Source organism: Pinus tabuliformis, chromosome Q (assembly GCF_031772625.1).
Source record: "Pinus tabuliformis cultivar Carrire ecotype Pingquan chromosome Q, CPIR1, whole genome shotgun sequence".
Taxonomy (NCBI): Eukaryota; Viridiplantae; Streptophyta; class Pinopsida; order Pinales; family Pinaceae; genus Pinus; species Pinus tabuliformis.
Window position 1 is genome coordinate 1287339231 of NC_142296.1, and position 20948 is coordinate 1287360178.

At 35.8% G+C, this 20948-nt stretch overlaps 1 long non-coding RNA gene across 2 annotated transcripts in view; it reads right to left on the reverse strand.

The window, feature by feature from the left end:
- The window catches only part of LOC149224541 (uncharacterized), a 66494-nt gene that overhangs the window by 34099 nt on the left and 11447 nt on the right, over positions 1-20948 (reverse strand). For both annotated transcript variants that reach the window (XR_016249082.1, XR_016249083.1), the window contains exons 2-3: positions 8092-8169; positions 2061-2138 (exon numbers count right to left, since the gene is read on the reverse strand). This is a non-coding gene — a long non-coding RNA (uncharacterized LOC149224541). The remainder of the gene's footprint in view (positions 1-2060; positions 2139-8091; positions 8170-20948) is intronic.

A 20948-nucleotide genomic window follows, 5' to 3' on the forward strand; every position in this document is an offset into this window, starting at 1 on the left:
GACAGATGGGAATATTTCCCCAGGAGAGTTGTTGCAGACACTCATTTCCATTGTCTAGAGACATTACCAATATGCTAAACGATTTGAAACAAGTCACCAAGTTATGGCACCCATCTTGGATGCTAATGAACAAGTTATCCATAAACTGGCTATCCTTTAAATGCAAAAAGGCAGAAAGGTGCAACCTTTACTATAGTAACTCAACAAAGGAATTTCTACAATGAAATTAGAATAGAGTAATAAGTGGGGAATATCTTAGCTACATCAATGCCCCAAGAAACCATGAAAGAAGAAGAAAGGTGCAACCTTTACTATAGTAACTCAACAAAAGAATTTCTGCAACGAAATTAGAATAGAATAATAAGTGGGGAATATCTTAGCTACATCAATGCCCCAAGAAACCATGAAAGAGATTAATCTACTTTACCCATTGATTGATGCAAAGGATGAAATTGAGTTACCATGGCACAGATTGAGCCTTGAATGCATACCACTTCCAAAGCAAAGTTTTTTATCTGGTTCAAATTCTTTTTCGTTGATGTGCCAATTTTTTTATAAGAAATCAAGGGAACACGATATATTTAGTTTGGCGTGTTAACAAATACTAAAAATAACAAGTTCATATTTTGGTTTTTTGTTTATTAACATTTTGATTGACATATTTCTTTGGTGTACTTTGAATGCCTACTCAGGACGAAATGCATTGGATAGCTGAAGGTGCTCTAGTGCTCTTCTTAGTGGAAAACAGGTTTGATAGTGTTATGGTCAGACTCAGGGGTTGTTCTCAAGCCTTACTATCACAAATTCGATTTTTGGGTTGGATATAGACAAGTTATTCATGAATTATTTATTGGTATAGACCTCAATATGCCTTAGGATTATTGTACCCAATAATGCAACAAAGTGTTCTGAACTACTAGAGGTTCTAATCCCATTTTTATTTCTTGACAGTATGTAGTGACTGTTCTTGTTTTAATTGTCATCCCACTCCATGTGCTTGCGTGTGTCTATACATCTTTATCTATTTAGACTATTTAGAGAAATATTGAATAGAGAGAATTTGTCTACACAACTTCATCTATTTAAACTATTCAAAGAAATCTCGAGCAGAGAGCATTCATGTCTGTTGAATTTTTAAGATCTATTTTGATTAAGTAGAGGAGTAATTCTTTATGTACGTTTACTAGAATTTCCATTTATGGTGACTAGGTTTCTGGAATGATGTCAATGTTGCATCTTTTTCACCCATCAAAACTCACTTAGATACATCTTGTAAAATTTAGAAATGGCATTTATTGTTTTGAATGGTGTTTTAAGCCCCTCAACATCTGCATAAATTTTTAGTAGATATAGTGGATATTTGTTTGGCATATAAAGTCTAAATGGCTAAATGGATTGAATCCTTAAGATCTCCATTTGATTTTCTGATTATTTTTATAATTCTAAAATATGTGAGAGGCAACGAATTTTGTTCTCTTCTAGTTTCCTAGAGCACCAAAAATTCCAGATTCTAGCACTAAAGGCTTTCCAAGTCCATGAAATTTATGTGTAATAATGTTAAATGAAATGCTTGTTTAATAATATTCCATGAATGACTGAAACACATTGCATTAGTAAATTCCTGTTACAGAAACATGAAGCAACAACATATAGTAGGTTTTATAGAAACATGAAGCAGGAACACTATAAAACATGCTATAAAAATTGAAAGAAATAGAGGAAGCCAAAAAAAATACTACAGAGGGAACTGTCAGAAACCACCTTGAGGAAATCAGGTTTCTAGTCTAGGGGATGGGAGACATAAAAATCTGGACAAATTTTGTACCTAAAACTCCAATTTCATAGGTAATATCTATTGAATCCTTGAAGGCCTTTGAAGACAAATTTCTCCACGGTTGTGAAAGGCTTCTAAACAAGTTGGAAATATCACAATGGAAGGTGTTTTGGAGAATTTAGTATCTATGGATAAATACTAATAGCCATATATATAACAACAGTTTAAAACACTTTAGCCTTTTCCTATAAGCAATAGATAAGAAAAAGAAGATGAGAAGACCTACTTGTAGTTCGGCTTTCCTCTTGTCCCCTTTGTATCGATCATGTCGCTCCTTCCCATACTTAACATGCTTGAGAAGTACCTGTAAACATCAACAAAAGACAAAGAACCGATCAAAGAAAAAGATCTATTGAATACAAGTAATTGGAATTAGATACATTCACACATATAAACATCATATAACAAGATAGGCATATGGGAAAAAGGTTCAAATACTTTATTGAATAGAAGAAGGAATTACAACTATCAAGTCTGATTCAAAGTCACTCCTCTGGCTTGGATCCCATCCACATCACATCAAAAGCATGACAAACTTGTAGCATAAAAATACTTGTCTCAAAGTCAATTCTCATAGCAACATTATCTCCTTACAATTCAACATAGTCCAGCCCTTGATCACTTAGATGAGTGTTCAATTTATAGGAGGATGAAGGAGGTTATGTCATCAATGGGTGTAGTGAATGGCCTTTGATACTTAGAATTAGTTCCATTAAGGAAGGGATGAGAGGATAGGATGCATCTTAACTCATTCCTCATCCATTTCCAAGCTCATAGGAGTTGATAAATGAGGGAAAATTCTAGATGACTCCAAGAGATAAGAATATTCCCCAAACCCTGTGAATTTCACTCAATCTCACCCAGCGTAGGTGAAAGATGGCATAAGTGCTCTGCAGAGCACCTTGGCATGGACTCAATTGCTCTACAGTGAACCCTTACATGGGCCTACCTATGATGGTCCCTTTAAAGGTCATTTCCAGATGTCTTCAAGTCATGAAACTATTTGGGAAGGAGGCATTCAAAAGGGTGACTTGTTTAGGACATGTAGCAACTAAAATTAAGGTTTGATGAGCCCTAAAACACTGATCTGGATGATGGGAGTGATGTTCCAAAATGGATTTGTAACATCTACCCCCTAAAGCATGAAGTCAAAAAAATGTTAATGTCGAATGAAATTCTTTACGATGTGATGAGGAGGTTTCAATGTGGAAGGTGACCTGCATCAATTACAATACAAATATCATGATTTTTTTTTATTTTTTCATGAATTGCTGAGGGAAAGCATACCCATGCTTAGCATATAAACTTTCGTTACATGTACATAGATAGTCATATACGGATATAGACCCATGATTGGAATGACCATCAATGTAAATCCATTGTACATATGATTTAGTACTCTTGAAATCATAGCCCAGATGGATGAAACTAGATCCGGGGTCTTCTATCTCGTTCAATCATTCACCCATGTACGAGTCTAACCATGCGAATATCTAATATGAAGTCGAAAATGGGAAGACACCGTCTAATTACCAGCCAATGATGTAAGTTGTTAACAGACGTGAGAGAAATCACCGATAATGATAATGATCCTCAAGGTACTGCAGTACATTTTGTATGGTGTGAATGGATGATTTGATGTCAAACACCATACAAAGTCTTTCGGTTGAAGGCCATTGATGTCAACCTATCATCGGAAGTGAGAAGCCCTCCATTGATGTATGCAATCCTCAAGGTACTGGAAGGGTGTTTCTAAGTCAACTTCTTGGATAATGAGCTAATGTCGACAAGAAGCGACTCATCGCAGGAGGGCCTTGATGTATCCCACATCAACAGCACAAAACAAGTGTAATGATTTTGGAGACAAAATTTGACTGACGACATAGGGTTCAGGAACGGCGGTCATGAAAATGAAGGTTTTATGGTATTGCAAAGGATGAATATTGACTGACTAAATTCTCTTGAACATATCGGTGACACTGAATGAATTGGAAGCATTGACCCAAAACCAAAGTGATGGATGGTTTGATAGACCATAGGTATGATAACGATCAAGCATATAACCCAACCCAAATAGTCTGAATGAATTGGCAGCATTGACCCAAAACAAAAGTGATGGATGGTATGATAGACCAATGGTATGATAACCATCAAGCAGATAACCCAACCCAAGTACTCACAGAGATGAAGTGAAAGTGTCATGTTCAAGAGTGACCTGCTACCATAAAGTGGTATACCCCTTTCTCCATTTTGCCGAGTCATTGTTGAGCAGTACCTCTTTATTTTTATCAATCTTGAGGAGTATAACATATGCTTGTTATGCAATTCCATCCTTTGGGTGAAACCATCATTATGTGATGTTTTAACGAGTTTAATGACAAAGATAACTCGGTCCTTTTCATGTTTAAAGAGTTTGAAAAGGGACAAAAAGAAAACTCCACAAGTTCTTTTTCGTTGATTTGTCTCTCAAGCTCGAAAAAGCGCAAAACAATATGAGAGAGAACCTATTGACCATGTTCGGTCAACATATTCCTTTTTCATAGTTAATCTACCTCAGCCCAAAAAAAGGTTAAACTTATATTGAGTAGATTTCATTTCCAATCCATTAACGAGCTAAAAAGGACAAGCGATCGACAATCTTTTCATGTTTAGAGAGTCTAAAAAGAGATTAAAGAGGACTCCAATTTGAGGAATGAGTGGTGTCTAGGATAAAAACTAGTTCCAGTGACGTTGGAACTTCTCAAAACATGTTGATTTATGTGAAGAGGATGGCTAAGAAGACCACTCATTGCAACCGTTCCTCAAAAAGGGTAAAACAACCAAGTGAAAGCGTATGATAGGCCAAGCAGATAGTGACGATGGAATGAGAAAAACCATGGCTCATCTGACAGAAGAGGCTGATAGAATGGAAATCACGAGGGTTAAAATTGAGATGGGTTCATTTTTACACAAGCTTGACCCATAGGGAACTATGCTTGGATTCAGTTTCATGTTTACACAAGCTTGAAACGAAAAAACTATGCTTGGATTCAGTTTCATTTTTACACAAGCTTGAAATGAAAAACTATGCTTGAGATTGGTTTACATGCCCCCATCATGATGACTCGACTATAGGTGCATGCCCCCCAAGCCTCATTGCATTCACTACTCATGGCTATCAGGTGGTTGGAATGAAGGTTCATACACGAGATCAAGTGAAAGACTCGATTGGGATTTTACGAGATCTACTCCAAGACTTAACTTGGAACTTTGCTCCAGGGGACCTTATTTCATTTTTTAAGGAGCTTGACACAATATAAGGAACTCTACTCAGATTCCTTGTTTCATTTTTCAACGAGCTTGACAGAAGACAAGGAACTATGCTTTGGGACCTGTTTCATTTTTTTAATGGGGTTGACATAGTAAAAAAACTATCCTCATATTCCTTGTTTCATTTTTTTCCGAGCTTGACACAAGATAAGGAAATATGATCATGGAACTATTTCATTTTTTAATGAGGTTGACATAGTAAAAGAACTATCCTCATATTCCTTGTTTCATTTTTTAACGAGGTTGACACAAGACAAGTAACTACCCTCATATCCTTGGTTTCATTTTTTAACAAGGTTGACACAAGACAAGGAACTATCCTCATATCCTTGGTTTCATTTTTTAATGAGGTTGACACAAGACAAGGAACTATCCTCATATTCCTTGTTTCATTTTTTAATGAGGTTGACACAAGACAAGGAACTATCCTCATATCCTTGGTTTCATTTTTTAACGAGGTTGACACAAGACAAGGAACTATCCTCATATTCCTTGTTTCATTTTTAATGAGGTTGACACAAGACAAGGAACTGTCCTCATATTCCTTGTTTCATTTTTTAACGAGCTTGACAAAAGACAAGGAACTATGCTCATGATTCCTTGTTTCATTTTTTAACAAGGTTGACAGAAGACAAAGAACTATCCTCATATTCCTTGATCACGACTCATAAGAGGTCATGAGTTCCAAGAGGTTCTCTTCAGATGGGAGAACAATGCTCTGGAAGGGCTCGTTAGAGAGATCTGGTTCCAATGCCCCCAATACATAATGTACAACATCACTTAATTGATCGTCAATTGATGTAGGCATGGAATCGGTTGCCACATAATTAACCCATGGCAGGGATGATACCATTGTTACAAAAGGACCATTTAGGGAATATGGTTGACTGGAAGCCATATTTGGACTAGGGAATGAAAGCTCGTCAACAATGACAATTTTTCCTTCATGCGAGAAATAAATCACTCGAAAGAGTGTTGAAACAATAGCTTGCATGTCATAAACATAGTCACGCCCAAGAACTAAATTGTAATCTAAAGGGTCTGGGACTATCATCACATTCAGATAAATGATTTTTCCTCCCAAAGTAATAAGCAAGTGAGGAAGGATCCCTAATGGTTGACTGGTTCCTCTATTAAAAGCCAACAAATTCTAGGTAACAGGCACAAGTGGAGGCAAACCTAGCGCTTGCCAAGCAGTAAGGAAAGGATACTCACAAATGCACCTTCATCTATAATAGTGCTAGATACAATCATATTACAAACTTGTACTATGATCTGGAGATGAACATAAGAAGAAAGACAGGATCCTGATAGTTGATTCCAATCAAAGGAAGTGACCAGACTACTTGGAGGGGGTACCATAAAAGTGGGAGAATTATCTCCTTTAGTTACAAGAACGGGAGTATTTTCCTCCTGTCTTGATGGAACAGGAGGGTTGCCTCCAAGCTCATTGGAATCTGAAGAAACGAAAAGAACTTGAGTGGTAACATACTCACTCTCTACGGGAAATGTACGATTAACTGAAGGTGAAATCGGGTCAATTGTTACCTTGACCTGTGATGGGTGAGGTGTAGACTCATTAGATTCACATTCAGAGAGAGTGGGTTTGACTGACAGTTGATTTGGGTCAGTCACTTTATCAACTAGTGAAGGAAAGGATAGTCTCCTGTAACTAGATGGAAGTCACTGCAGAGAAGTAGGATGTTTATCCAACACTTTTTTGGCTTCATCCAGATAGGGACAAAGGTGAATGGGGTGATTCCCTTCACATAACTTACAGGGAAACTTAATTTTACTCTTCTTTCCATGAACTTCACTACCAGTAGTTGATGGTGTGTCACCAGCATGATCTCCAGAAGTTGATGATAGAGGATGATGTGAATGGGAATACCATTCTTCTAAGATTTGAGGAATATTAGGAAAATTTCGAAGAAGATGGTCTCTCACACAAAGTTTTCATTGATATCAAAATTTGTGAGGCTTGACAAACGGTTTCTCATCAGATGTTGCATTCAAAGCAATGGTTTCTTAGTCGCCCCAATGCTAAATTTGCTTCTTCTTCTTCTTCTTCTTAGCCACCTGATTACTAGTACCAATACTTTCACTAGGCGAAGAGGAAGAAGGGGAGGAAGAAACAACTGAGGAAGAAGGCAAAGGGTTAAGTTTATGATAAACTTTAGGCAACATGCATGTATTTATTTTCGATTTCTTTATTGTGAATATGAACAAAAAGGAAACTAATGCACATACAATCAATCAAACTATAACAATAACGAAGACTTTACGATAGTTCTATTTCGAAGGAAAAGAAGAATTTTACGACACTTTCTTTCGAGCAAAGATTAATTGACTATAATCTAACTTTGACTATGGATCGATAATGAGAAAGAAAATATTTAAGAAATATTAATCAACCAAGTCAAAGTAGGGCTAGCAAAGGAGATAGAAACATGTTTTCTGAGACATGACATTCATTGATCAATCAACAAGCAATCAAGCAGAGGAAATTTGGCAAAAACTCAATCCAAAGGTGGTAAAATGACCCTAGGAGGATCAACGCAACCCTGAATGGGAGATAGTGCGCTGCAGAGCACTGTCCCTAAGCCAAGGGTGCTCTGCAGTGCACTGTGTCCCTCACAAGCCTACGCTGGTGGTAGTAAGCCATTTCAAGCAGCAGTTTGACACAATTTTGAACAAAATTCAATGCAAAAGAGCTGAAATACAATCAGTGAACAAAAGTACGGTCTGCAAGAGTGTCTTAGGATTTGGATAAGATACTAGGAAGGATGATATTCCCCAGCAGAATTGCAATTTTTTTTTGGAGAATTTGGTATCTACGGATAAATACTAATTCCCTATATAAGTAGCCATATCTAGAACAACAATTTAAAGCACTTTAGCCTTTTCCTATAAGCAATAGATAAGACAAAGAAGATGAGAAGACCTACTTGTTTTTCCTCTTTCCTCTTGTCTCCTTTGTATCGATCCTGTCGCTCCTTCCTGTACTTAACACGCTTGAGAAGTACCTGTAAACATCAACGGAAGACAAAGAACCAATAAAAAAAAAGGATCTATTGAATACAAGTAAATGGAATCATATACATTCACACATATAAGAATTGTATAACAAGATAAGCATATGGGAAAAAGGTTCAAATACTCTATTGAATAGAAGAAGGAATTACAACCATCATGGCTGATTCGAAGTCACTCCTTCAGCTTGGATCCCATCCACATCACATCAAAAGCATGATAAACTTGTAGCATAACAATACTTGTCTCAAAGTCAATTCTCATAGCAACATTATCTCCATACAATTCAACATAGTCTAGCCCCTGATCACTTAGATGAGTGTTCCATTTATAGGAGGATGAAGGAGGTTATGTCATAAATGGGGGTATTGAATGGCCTTCCATACTTAGAATTAGTTCCATGGAGGAAGGGATGAGAGGATAGGATGCATCTTAACTCCCTCCTCATCCATTTTTGATCTCATAAGAGTTGATAAGTGAGGGAAACTTTTAGCTGACTCCACGAGATAAGAATATTCCCCAAACCTTATGTGAATTTCACTCAATCTTGCCTAGCGCAGGTGAAAGAGGGCCTAAGTGCTCTGCAGAGCACCCTGGCATGGACTCGACTACTCTGTAGTGCACCCTTACATGGGCCTACCAGCACTGGTCCCATTGGATGTCATTTCACGATGTCTTCAAGTCATGAAACTGTCTGGGAAGGAGGCATTCAGAAGGGTGACTTGTTTAGGGCATGTAGCAACTGAAATTACGGTTTGATGAGCCGTAAAACATTGATCTGGATGATGGGAGTGATGTGACAAATGGATCCGTAAGAGAGGGATAAAGGAACTAAAAATAAGCATATATGCATTCCTTTTATGTAAGGAAGAGCAAAATGAAAATTGTTTGTGTGACACATATTAGACCTAAGTGGTCGTAAATGAAGTCGATCAATTACTTCCAAGTGTTTTCATATATACGTGTTAGTTGTCTATGTAGCAACAAGCATGACATCTAGTACAATGACACAATATGAATTTCAGTTTAAGTGCTGTCATCAACATGGGATGCATGCAAATCACCACTGAAACATACAATCAATGAGCTTTTACACTCTCTCAACTTCTCATTCCTTTTCTAGTAAAAAACATTTATGTTGAACGTAATATGGGAGGGGCGACTAAATGCAAACAAATTTCATCGATTATGGATGAAAAGAATCACAATAGTGATGGACAACAAAGTGCATTTACATGGATGGAAGAGTAGTAGAAGTCTCCGCTTATAGTCTACGTCTGCTTTCTTATACTAGACAAGGGTATCTGCAAAATGCTGAAGTCTTCCTTCAGCATATTATGAAGAATGGAGGCAAACCAAATGCCATTATAGGGAAAGACTTGCTAAGGCCTATATACAAAGTGAACAAGTTCACAAGGCTATGGAGGCAATGACAAGATCTCTGTCAGTTGGACAAAATCATTTGCAACCAGGTGATGTTAAAAGTGCAGAGGAATTTTTGAAGACTTTTTGAGGGGTAAAATTAGTGATTTGAGCGATCAAGAGTTATCTTGGAGCAAATGAAGATAGCTAGACTGGGTGGTGCTATAGGTTCAGGCAGATGCATGGATTGTATTTCAGATGCCATCTTACTTTTGAGAGATGTGCTAGATGACGACTATACTCCTAATGAAAATATTTCTTCCTGGATTGTCTGCATCACCAACTTGCAGTTACATACTGTGTCCATGCAATATGTACCTAGTAAGAAAATGCAAATTTAGAGCAATTTACAAATCTGCAGTCAAAGTTTCAAGCATTGGTTCTCGAAATTTTTAACCCTTGGAAGAAGATGGGCTCTGAAGAATGTTGTGCTCTTCTTTGGAGAGAGAACAGGCTCAGACATGCTCTTTGTTGTGTATCATTTTTTGATTTTATTCTGGTAGGGTGAATTACCATTTTATGATTTTAATCCAGTAGGGTGAATTGAAACAAATCAATAGAAAGGTGAATCAAAATAGAGCAACAGAAAGATATGCAATGAAAGAGACAGAAAGTACCTCTTGTTTTCAGAAAGCAAGAAAGGCAGTAGTCTGGCGGATGCAGTGAAACTTGAACTCGAACACTACAGGTCTTCTTCCTATCAACCGATTGGGTCATAAACTATTTGCATGCCGTAGCAGATTACATTATAAGAGTTTAATTCTCTCCATGTTGTGATGGCATGTGATAAGACTTTGCTTGGACCTTCTCTTCCTCCATGATGGTGTGATAGCTCCATGCTGGTGTGATATGTGATAGAGACACATAGCTCCATGCTTGTTAAATGTCTGTAAGAGCCCTCCATGCTAGGATGACATACTTCTGCCAAACAACATTCACTTCAGGGAATGTTTGTCAAGATACAAGGTGCTCAAAGTGCAAATGACATTAATTCCAAGGGATGGTCATTGATACGAAGCTACAGGGAATGCTCGTTTTCAAGCTATAGGTGTAAGATATTCACTACGGTCGACCTACTTAGCCAGTCTGTAGGAGAAATAAATAGTGCAGAAATGTAGTTTGACAATTCTGCAGGAGAAAAGATTCATGAATAAAGGTAGATGTGCACCACAATACCACTTTTTTTTTTTCTCAATTGATCCACCATTCTCAAATATTACATGAATGCAAAAGCTAATGGGACCGTATATACCCATATCTATCACAATGAGAACCGATGGCATGTCATATCGTACAATAGGTAAGACCATAAATGCTCAACGAATTTTACAACTGCATCATGTGTCGTTTTTAAATTTTTGACAATTTTGCAGGAGAAATAAATGGTTCAGAAACGTAGTTTGACAGTGTGACAGATGGCAAGATGAAGGACAAACACATGTCACGATTCTATTGGCTAGAAGGGTGAAATCTAAGCATTTTGATTGGCTGGGTGAACAATGTTTGCCCACCCAAAACCAGCAAAAAAAAAATCCTATCAACATAATTAACTTATGCAATAAGGACTAACCTCTAATAAATTAATTAATTTATATTTCATAAATATATAAAACAATTTATAAATTACCTTTTATATCTATATACTTTTTGTTTTTGATAATTTTTATGACTCTCTCCTAAAATATTATCTTATTAATATATTTTATTTAATAACTAGTTTTTTATTCCAATAGTTTTATCTTACTTTTTCACATAAAATATTATCTTCCTTAACATATTACTTCTGACCATATGTTCGAACACGACCTATAATTTAAACCATTCTTAAACTTTTAACTCGCATAAAAACCACCACGCTCATCGATTTAAAACAAGAATATTTGATAACAACATATGCCGCATTTTTTTTTTCGGAAAGACAATTTGAATAAAATCTTGAATCAGATTCTTCTTTGATGAAATCCAATCGAGATTCCAAAGCATCTGCCCCCGCATTCCAATATTTCTCCGTGCCAAAGTGATCGGAAATACCCGTTCCTCACAGTTGGACACGTTGCCATGCAGGTAAAGTGATAGAAAAAATCGGTGCTCATTGTTGGCCACGTTGCCATGCAAATAAGTTAATATGGATGAAACGGAAAGGCCTTACCATCCTCTGAGGATGCACAGTATTTTCTCCTATGTTTCATTTTTACTTCGTTCTCTGTCATTGTCTCATGAAGCACTGCTGATCCCCTGCTGGTAATTTGCAGGCGGACTATTCGCCACATTCTTTAATGTATTTATCTTAGCTTTAAAGGTGAGCCTCTTGCTCCAAACCTGAGTAGGTATTGTACACTTATTTTTAACTATAATGGCCAACAGAGGTTATTTTTATCGAAATTTCTATTACTTGTTTTGGCATCAAACATTATAGTGTGATTGACTAAGAGAAAACTGGAATCTCAATTTTAAGTATCTGTGCACTATTACTATATAAAAAGAAATTTTGTAATCTTAAAATTCCTGAAATCCCAATTTCCCTGTATATGTATTAAACATGAAGGTTGAACACAAAATAAAGATTATATATAGATATAGATGATTACCTACATTTTATACAGTTTAACTTAAAAGGCAGTTGACAAATATTCGAACATAGTGGGAATCCAAGAGCCTGGGAAATCGCAAATTATAGACTTTTGAGAGGTGCATTTTATGGAAAGCCGCGTGTAGAGTTTAATCCATTTTATATGTTGAAGGGAATTTTAGCAATCTAATCTGGGCTGAAATTTATGACCATGACATTGTTCGGGCGAAATGTGAGTGCGTCTAACACGGAAATAATGTCGACAACGCATTTGATGTTAAGACTTTTTTGGTTTACATAGTTTCACTCAATGAATTTTTAATATAGTAAGTGAGTTTATGGTATACTAAATAATAATTTTAATTTGATTATATATTGGAAAATATTTTTAAAAGTTACATTTTATCAATATTAACTCAATACACTTTCCCAATTTAAAACACTCTTATTTTTAATACATATTGTATATCTATTTTTTCATTAATATTTTTTTTACCTTTTCCAGATTTTTTTGTAGTTATTAATACAAAAAAAAACTTTTACCCCTTATTATATGCTCAACTTACTAAGTTATTTTTTCTTTTATATATCCCTAATATAAATGCACTTCGTATAGCATTACTCCCTTAATGAAATTCCCATGTTTTGGCACAAAATTTAAGTTTTCTGTGATTTTAATGAAAATATAAATGCATTTCATAGTAATTTAACTTGTAAATGTTCAAAAACGCCCCCTAGATAGAAACTGAACAAATTTACCGGAGCCACAAGTGTATCTTCATGTTTTGAGTTTCAACCCTGTTTTCACTTAATTTAAATTTTAGTACACATAGTAGTTATCGAATTTATCGAAATTTACTTCAGATGGATGACCTGTAAGCAAATATTCTTAAATTTCTATCTATATATAGCAGAATTGAGAAGTTGTATACACAAACCTAAAACGACAGGAAAATAAATTCCAATCCTATGATATCATACGAGGACGATAGTAACCAATTTCACTATCCATTTTTGATGTTCTTATCTCTTAAGACATGGTCATGGGGTGCAGATCTCAGTTACAACTCTCTGCTAGATTTGTCTTCTGCATTCGTCTGTGTGTGTGGAAAATAGAACCGCGCTAGACTGTAATTGAGTTTACAAGCCTGGTTGCAAGGTTCAGAGCAGTTAAAAACGGAGAAAAAGAAGTGTGGGTTAGAAGATATCGTATTTATTTATTACAACCATGGCGAATTTAGCCTTTCGATAGGGAACACAACACATTTCATTTTATTGGTGATGAAGTTCTACTACGAGAAAATTATATTGATGCTCAAGTGTGGGTTAGGTTAATTCATATTTATTGATTACAACCATGATGCATTTAGCCCTTTCTGTATAGATCACCAAAAGATCACTCGAGGCTGATGTATGTCCTTGGGCTCTGTAACACTAGAGAATGAGACTGATTTATGTGATGTATGTGTTTGGGCTCTGTAATTTTGGTGGTAGCATATTTACATCAGCCTCTAAAAAGAATTGAAAACCAACGTTTCAATGTAAAAATCCAGAAAATTTTCACTATAAAATCATAAATAGTAACCCAATGCCCTCCCTAAATGTCGGTTGAAATGACATTATAATTATTTAGTGACTTATTTTTTAACCTATTTTAACTATGTTTCAATACATTATAACAAAATTTTATGACATAGCTTAACTCTCCTTATATTTCATAAGGTAGAAGTTTGAAATGGGATTATATGAAGCATTCAAAATTTTAAGCAGATTTAAAATAAATTTAATTTCAACAAATTGAACTTGAACGAAGTTTAGTAAATTTGAAAAAAAATATTTAATTTTAACCAAGTTTAATAAATTTGGAAAAAAATATTTAATTTTAATATAATATATAATTTACAATATTTAATATAATTGTATATATTTTTCTATTTTAAATTTGTATTCAATACTAAATAAATAATAATTATATATTTATATGTATATTATATTTAACTTTAATAAATTTTATCACTGTATAATATTGAATAAATATATGTTAAAATTGTGGGTTGTTGATTTGGTTTTTCTTTACGATAGATGGCGTATATTATGATTGAAACTTTTCAGATGAACGCTCCCCTCGTTATTAGGGAGACATCCACGAGCACAATTAAATTTATTATATTTTTAATTTAAATAAATGAATACAAATATATTATATTTTTAATTTAAAAAAAAAATTACAAGATTAAAATATTTTTTATTTATTTTTATATATGGAAACTCATATTATTATTAATTATTTTAAGATTTGGGTTTAATATTTAAATATAAATATAAATGAATTGAAAAAATTGATGAAATTATGTCATATATATTTTTTATTTCTATGTATGTAAGAGAATTTATTGCTAGGTTGGTCTCTTATAAACATGGCTTGACATGGGATTGATTTCAACCACTCCCACTATAACCATCTAGGTGGGTCCTAGCTAACACGAGACCATAGGTTAAAGTCTTGCAGATTTGAATATGGAATCTTGTACTCACATTTAATTTACATTTTCATGAACATAGCTAAGTGAGATCCAAAAAAAACACTTGTACCATTTTAATAAATTAAATTTTTTATATTTATTTAAATCAAAAATAATTTTTAGCACATAAGGCGGCACCTCAATTAGTGATGGTTTTGTAAATGAACTATTATATGTGAGGAGGATTGTCGCTCAAATAACGTTGATTCACTTGTGCATGCAGAAGCAACATACATATGCGACTAGAGGTTATGGTGGTAGGGGTTGGAATTGACCTCATGTCAGGGTAGTACGACTATCCCAGTTTTTGATTCCTCTAGATACAAAATAATAATTATTATTATTATAAAAATAAAAATAATAATAATTTTTACCCATAAGTTGTAGACTAGTTGGTTTGCATGGGTTTAGACCTCATGGGAAGAGGTTGATGATGGAAGCCACTTTGGGGGAATTAAACTTCCAAAGGGGCATCCAAGCTTAACCTAACCTTACACAATCCTGTTGGTAAGCATCTCTTTGTGGATTGATCATTACTTCTTCCATCCAATAAATGATCTAGCGGAAACTTAGGTTCAACCTAGTAACACACACAAAAAAAAAATTAATTATAATCAACTCAAAAGTGCTACTAATAACTTTAGGATTTGCATTTGAAATTTAAACATAAAAGAGTTTAGAGAAGTAATGAAAATATGTCATATCTATAATTTAATAATTAAATAAATATTGTATTTATTTTTAAAAATAATTTTTTGCCTGTGTGGGGTAATTGGATCCTTTCATTAATCAGAAGAAGTTACATGTAGCTTGGATTCTAAAAATGACTAAAATTTTGGAGAATCTTGAGACAATTACAAACTAACTAGAATATAATCATTATTACATAGAAAACTCCTTGAATGTTCGAGATTTCAAGGGGGCAAATGACTCTGACAGTGGCATGATTTTCCCTAAGTTGAATAATGTTTCACCATCTCCCTGGATCAGTTCTTTATTGTTCTCGCGACCTTGTTCACTTCCTTCTTTGTCTTTCCTAGAGACCACCTTAAAATATTTTATTTGAACACCAAGAATGAACTATGAAGAACTCGAGCCGAGTTGGTTTCTTTCATTTTTGTGAATATAAGCATTGTATAAAGTAAAAAAATCTTAGGATAATGATATGGTATGTCCTTCATATATTTTCCATGCCATTCCTTTGCAAGAGAAATCAATCATGGACCATCCAAGTCGATATCTTGTGGTAGGCATTTTGCTTCAGCTTCTTCCATAAGGGAGCTAACCATTTTTTGTGGTGGTGGATTTTGTTGGTGTTCTTCAAGAGACTTTAGCTAATGTTGGTGTTGGATTCTGTTGATTACATCCTTCACTGAATGTTTTCATGCTCTAAAGACTTCATTAGAGAGGAGAGCGATTCGAACCTATTTCTGAATCTCAGGATTCGATCAAGATTTGAGGAACCATTAGGACTCAAATTTCTTCTTGTTTCAGGGACATTTCCCGAATAATTGTTCTCTTTACCAGAAGTTTTTCTTTAGGTGATTCCTTAGTATTCGTCGAATATTACATAATAATATGCCCATACATCTATAGGGGACATTTTCATAATTTAGATACTCCTTTCAAACACTATCCTAATAATAAATATCTATGGAGGCTAAATATTAGGAGAATTTTAAGGTCTAAAAAGCATCTACATAAGGAAATAATAAAATAATTGTTAATAGAATAAAATAAGATTTATGAATTTTAAGAAAAAAGAAAAGAAACTACTATTTGTTATTGTATTTTCGACCTATTTCCTTATAGGTTTACTCAAATATTAAGTGTAGGCAACCATTGGATGTGGAATTAAATTCCACATCCAATGAGTTCCCACTCTGCATAATTCTGAGTAGACCCACGTCGAAAAAAAATTGAAAATAGATAATAAAAAAACATGTTGAATGTGTTTTTTTTTTTTTATGTATTTTCAATGTTTTCAACGTAGGTCTACTCAGAAATATGCAGATTGAGTACTTGTTGGATGTGAAATTTAATTCAACATTCAAAAATATCCTACAATTAAAATTTGAGTAAACTTATAATGATATAAACCGAAAATACAATTAAAACAATAGTTATCTTCCTTTCCCTCCAAAATATTGACCATCGAGGATGACATCATCATCTTCAATCCTATTGGTTCTATTGTAGCGGCTACCACCACCCTCCAAAATTTTTCCTTTGCTTCATTTTGGAGCCTTCCTTCTAAACCACAACAGCTCATCTCTCACTAAACCAATTCTAAGCTTGCCTTGGAGAAATGCACAATTCTTGAGGGCAACTTGCCTTGCTCTTAGGAATTGCATAGTCTGGACTTACAATGGGCCTTAAGCCCAGGAAATGCACAAAACTAACTAGAAGCCAACCTTGAGCTAGGAAATTGCACAGAAAATGATAGGCACCCCATAGCCACTCAGCGCAAAAATTGCACATAACCTGTTGTGATCAGAAACTACATAGTGAGTGAGCGAGAGAGTTGCCCAGTCCTTCCCAGAACTATGCGATCTTTTTGGGCAATGCATGGCAGGTTCCCCCCGGAAAAGAATGAAACCTAAAGGGAAAGAAGAATCAATAGGAATTAGGGATCTATTGTTAGTTTCCCAAAGGTGGCACATTGCTTTCCTTAGAATTTTCCGCCAAGTGTCGCTTCTGTCTTTGATCTCAGGCATGTGCATCATAAATCCCTTTTCTCAATTTTATGTAATGGACACCTCTAGAGCTTATTTTTTCATTTGATCATCAAGCCCTAGAACTCCTAAGGAGATAAAAGAGCATTGAGAGCATTGTTGATGCTTTTCCAGGTGATTTTTTTATTTATTGTATTTTCTCGCTTTTTCTGTCACTTTTTGTTGTTTAGCTTGTGAGAGTGTTGTTTCACCTATTTCTTTGAATGAATGGTGGAATTTTAAATTTATTTAGCTTGTAGAAGTGTTGTTTCAATTTATATATTTCCTTTCCCAAGCATATTTTGAGTTTTCCCTTTTTCGCACCAATGGTCACTGTTATGGTGACTCTCTTCACATGCTTCATTTTCCTTCAGTTTAATCAATCATTGCACTTGTTTCTCATGCATGCATCAAAGTTTGATTATATCTTCACCCAACATCACATCATCCTTCAGATCTTCTTGATTTTCACACTCCCCATGGGTAGATCTGGGCTCCCTTTTCCTAGATTTCGCACCTCACTACATGCACTGCGTAGTCTGGGAGGTCAAGGCCTCTGCCTTGGCTTCTGGATTTGTGCAGAGCCTATCCTGGCTTGGCTCCAACTGCACACTACACAGTTCCAGGAGCCAGTCTCCCAACTTGACGACTAAGAGTGCACAATGCCTAGTCTCTCCTAGGCCCTATCCCAAACTGAACTATGCATTTCCAATCATAAAGCTTCTACAGTAACTAATGGGATTGTGCAGTGTGCAGTTCCCATAGTCAGTCATTCACCCCTGTTAGTCAAAATTGCATAATACCTCTCATCATATGCCCTAATTTCTACTTAATCATGTTGTGAAGTTATATTTGTAAGAGCTAATGTTTACTTTCCATGAGTGTCCTTTGTGTCCCACAGGTGACACACTCATGCAACACTTCTCTCCACCAGTAATTCTACCATGGCACCAAAGAGATCTTCTTCAAGAGAGAGCATTGAAAGCAGCACTAGGGAAGTAGTTGAGAAAGCGCTTGTTTACTCATCAATGTATATGGACACTCAACTCATCATAGAAAAGGAGTCCACACTAACATGGAAGGAAGTCTAGCAAAAATGGCAGAAGGTAGCAATCCAGTGCAAGATTAGGGAAATAGGAAGGTGCTAACATAAAAATGGGAGAAAAAAATTGCAGAGTGAAAGCAAATTCAATCTTCATGCAAGAATCTTTGGTAGGAGAAGAAAAAGGAAGCAGAGGAAACAAACAATAGAGTAGATGAAGAGAGAAAAGTAGAGCTTGCAGGTAGCAGAATCAAGATCACAGCAAGAAGAACAAGAACTGAAGGAAGGATGGGAGATGAGGAGGAAAGAACAATAAGAGAAGAAGAAGAAGGAACAAAAACAAAGGAAAGGCACAATGATAGAGCAAACAATGGAAATACAAGTTGATGAGTCATAACAACCAGTAGCTGAGGAAGATGGTGAACATATGCGGGATCGAGAGCTTGCTCAACAGATTGAGAAATTGATTGAAATGAAAAACACGGAGTTGGAACAGGAGCCACGGAATGAAGACATTAAGCTTATGCCGAGAGAACTTGAGATCACTTTTGAGTCTCTACCCCCTCCAGTGTTAGAACTAGTCCCGAGCGAGAAAGGAGAGGTCGTACTCATTGATGATGATTTGGTCATGGATGTGTACAATCTATCATTTGATGAGTTGCAGAAGAGGATTGTATAGATGCGGAGGAAGAACTTTCCAGATGATCATGCAACACCTACATTCATGAATGAAAGGGTGATAGTGTCAGACATAAGGAAGCATCTAGATGCCCTTGCCGATGCTAGCTTGACCTATGTAGGAGAAAAAAGCTCAAATGTTAAGTTCGTGTTGGCCGACAATGAAATACTAGCAAAGAACTTGCAGGCTACTAAGAAAGAGGTAGAACAACTTAGAGAGTAGAGTGCAGTTTCCATAATGGGAGATGAGGAAAGCGATACTTGCTCAAGTATCAACACTTGAGACCACCATGTGCAATATCTATGATGGATTTGTCACTGTGCATAAAGCAATTGTCGATGTGCATGACCTACAACAGCGGAGCAAAAAACTTGTTCAAACTCTCAAGAACATACATGCTATCATCGCTTATGTGTAACAGTGGAAAATGTGGTACAAAGGGGCCCTGCTTCACTTAGCCAAGAAGATGAAGCCACAGAAGGAGATGGATAAAGAAAAAGTTTAGATTTTGATATAGAACTATGAGCGGCGTGCCCCATTGATTAACAACATACAGGCCGCATATGCACAGTTATACAAGAATTTGGATGTCATGGTGAGAACACACAGGATCCCATCAATCGTTTCTCTCACTGAGGCTAAACCAAAGAACCAATTCTGCCTAGAGATCAATGAGTACATTGAGTAGCTAAGACGAGAGGTCAATAGGGAGGACATGGAGCTGAGCACACATAAGATGCAGAAGCACATTGGTGGTCCCATAATGGTCAACACCATCCTGCACATGCTTCAGAACGAGTTGAACACAGGTTCCAAGACCATATACCAGGATGTTTTGGAGGCAAGAGTCATCTATTAGAAAGACACCATCAAGCAGTTTGGGGACATCATCATCCAGTACAAATCTTGGCATCAGTATGTGATAAAGAAGCACCAAGTGGAGGTCACCGATTTGATCTTTCCCCAAACTTCGTAATCATAGTGTTTTGTCTTGTTGGGTTGTATCTAACCTATTTTGTTTCACATGGGTACATGTGGAAAATGTAATATTATTTGTAAATATGTTGTAAGTGAAATTCCAAGTGTCATTAGTGGAATGTGAAAGGTCATCATTTTATGTAATGAGTTACTTGTAAAGAAGTTGAAGAGTCATGAGGTTCGTCAAAGAGTCACAAAGGGGAATGTTAAGGGTCACCCCACCCTTTATTATAAATAGAACCTCATAACTCATAGAAAAGGTTTTTTGGGAGCCAATCTTTTGGCTAGGCTTATGCTTTGAAAAGACTTGGGAGTATTGTGACGAGCCTTGACTTCTCCACAGTGTAGAGTGAGTATAATTCTTTGGAGGAGAAGGTGTCCTTGACTATAATGTTCTGCCGTTGGGGCTAGTGGTCGTCAATGGTATATGTATTGATGGAACTTTCACTTATAATAATAATAATATTAGATCTAATACACTTTCATGCATGTGTTGTTATTATGGTTGGATTATTCTGGTTGCTTTAGCGATGTATGTTGTTTAACTTACACATTTTCTTATGAAATAATTTGTTTGAAATTGTACAAATCATGTTGAATGTGTGTTGTTGGATTAACCCATCACTTTAATTTGTGGACAATTCTGCATTTTACCTTGTGATGTCATTCCGCTCGTGTGTTGCTTTCAAGATTCATACTATTATAGGCTTCTATGGGGCGCACTTCCTTTTTCCCTCCATGTGTTAGGACCTTCATGCATCACACTTGACTTTCCGCAGGGTCACACACTTGTTCTCACCCAATGTTATCTTACCTACCTCTGTGCTTTACCACAGTCAAGGAATT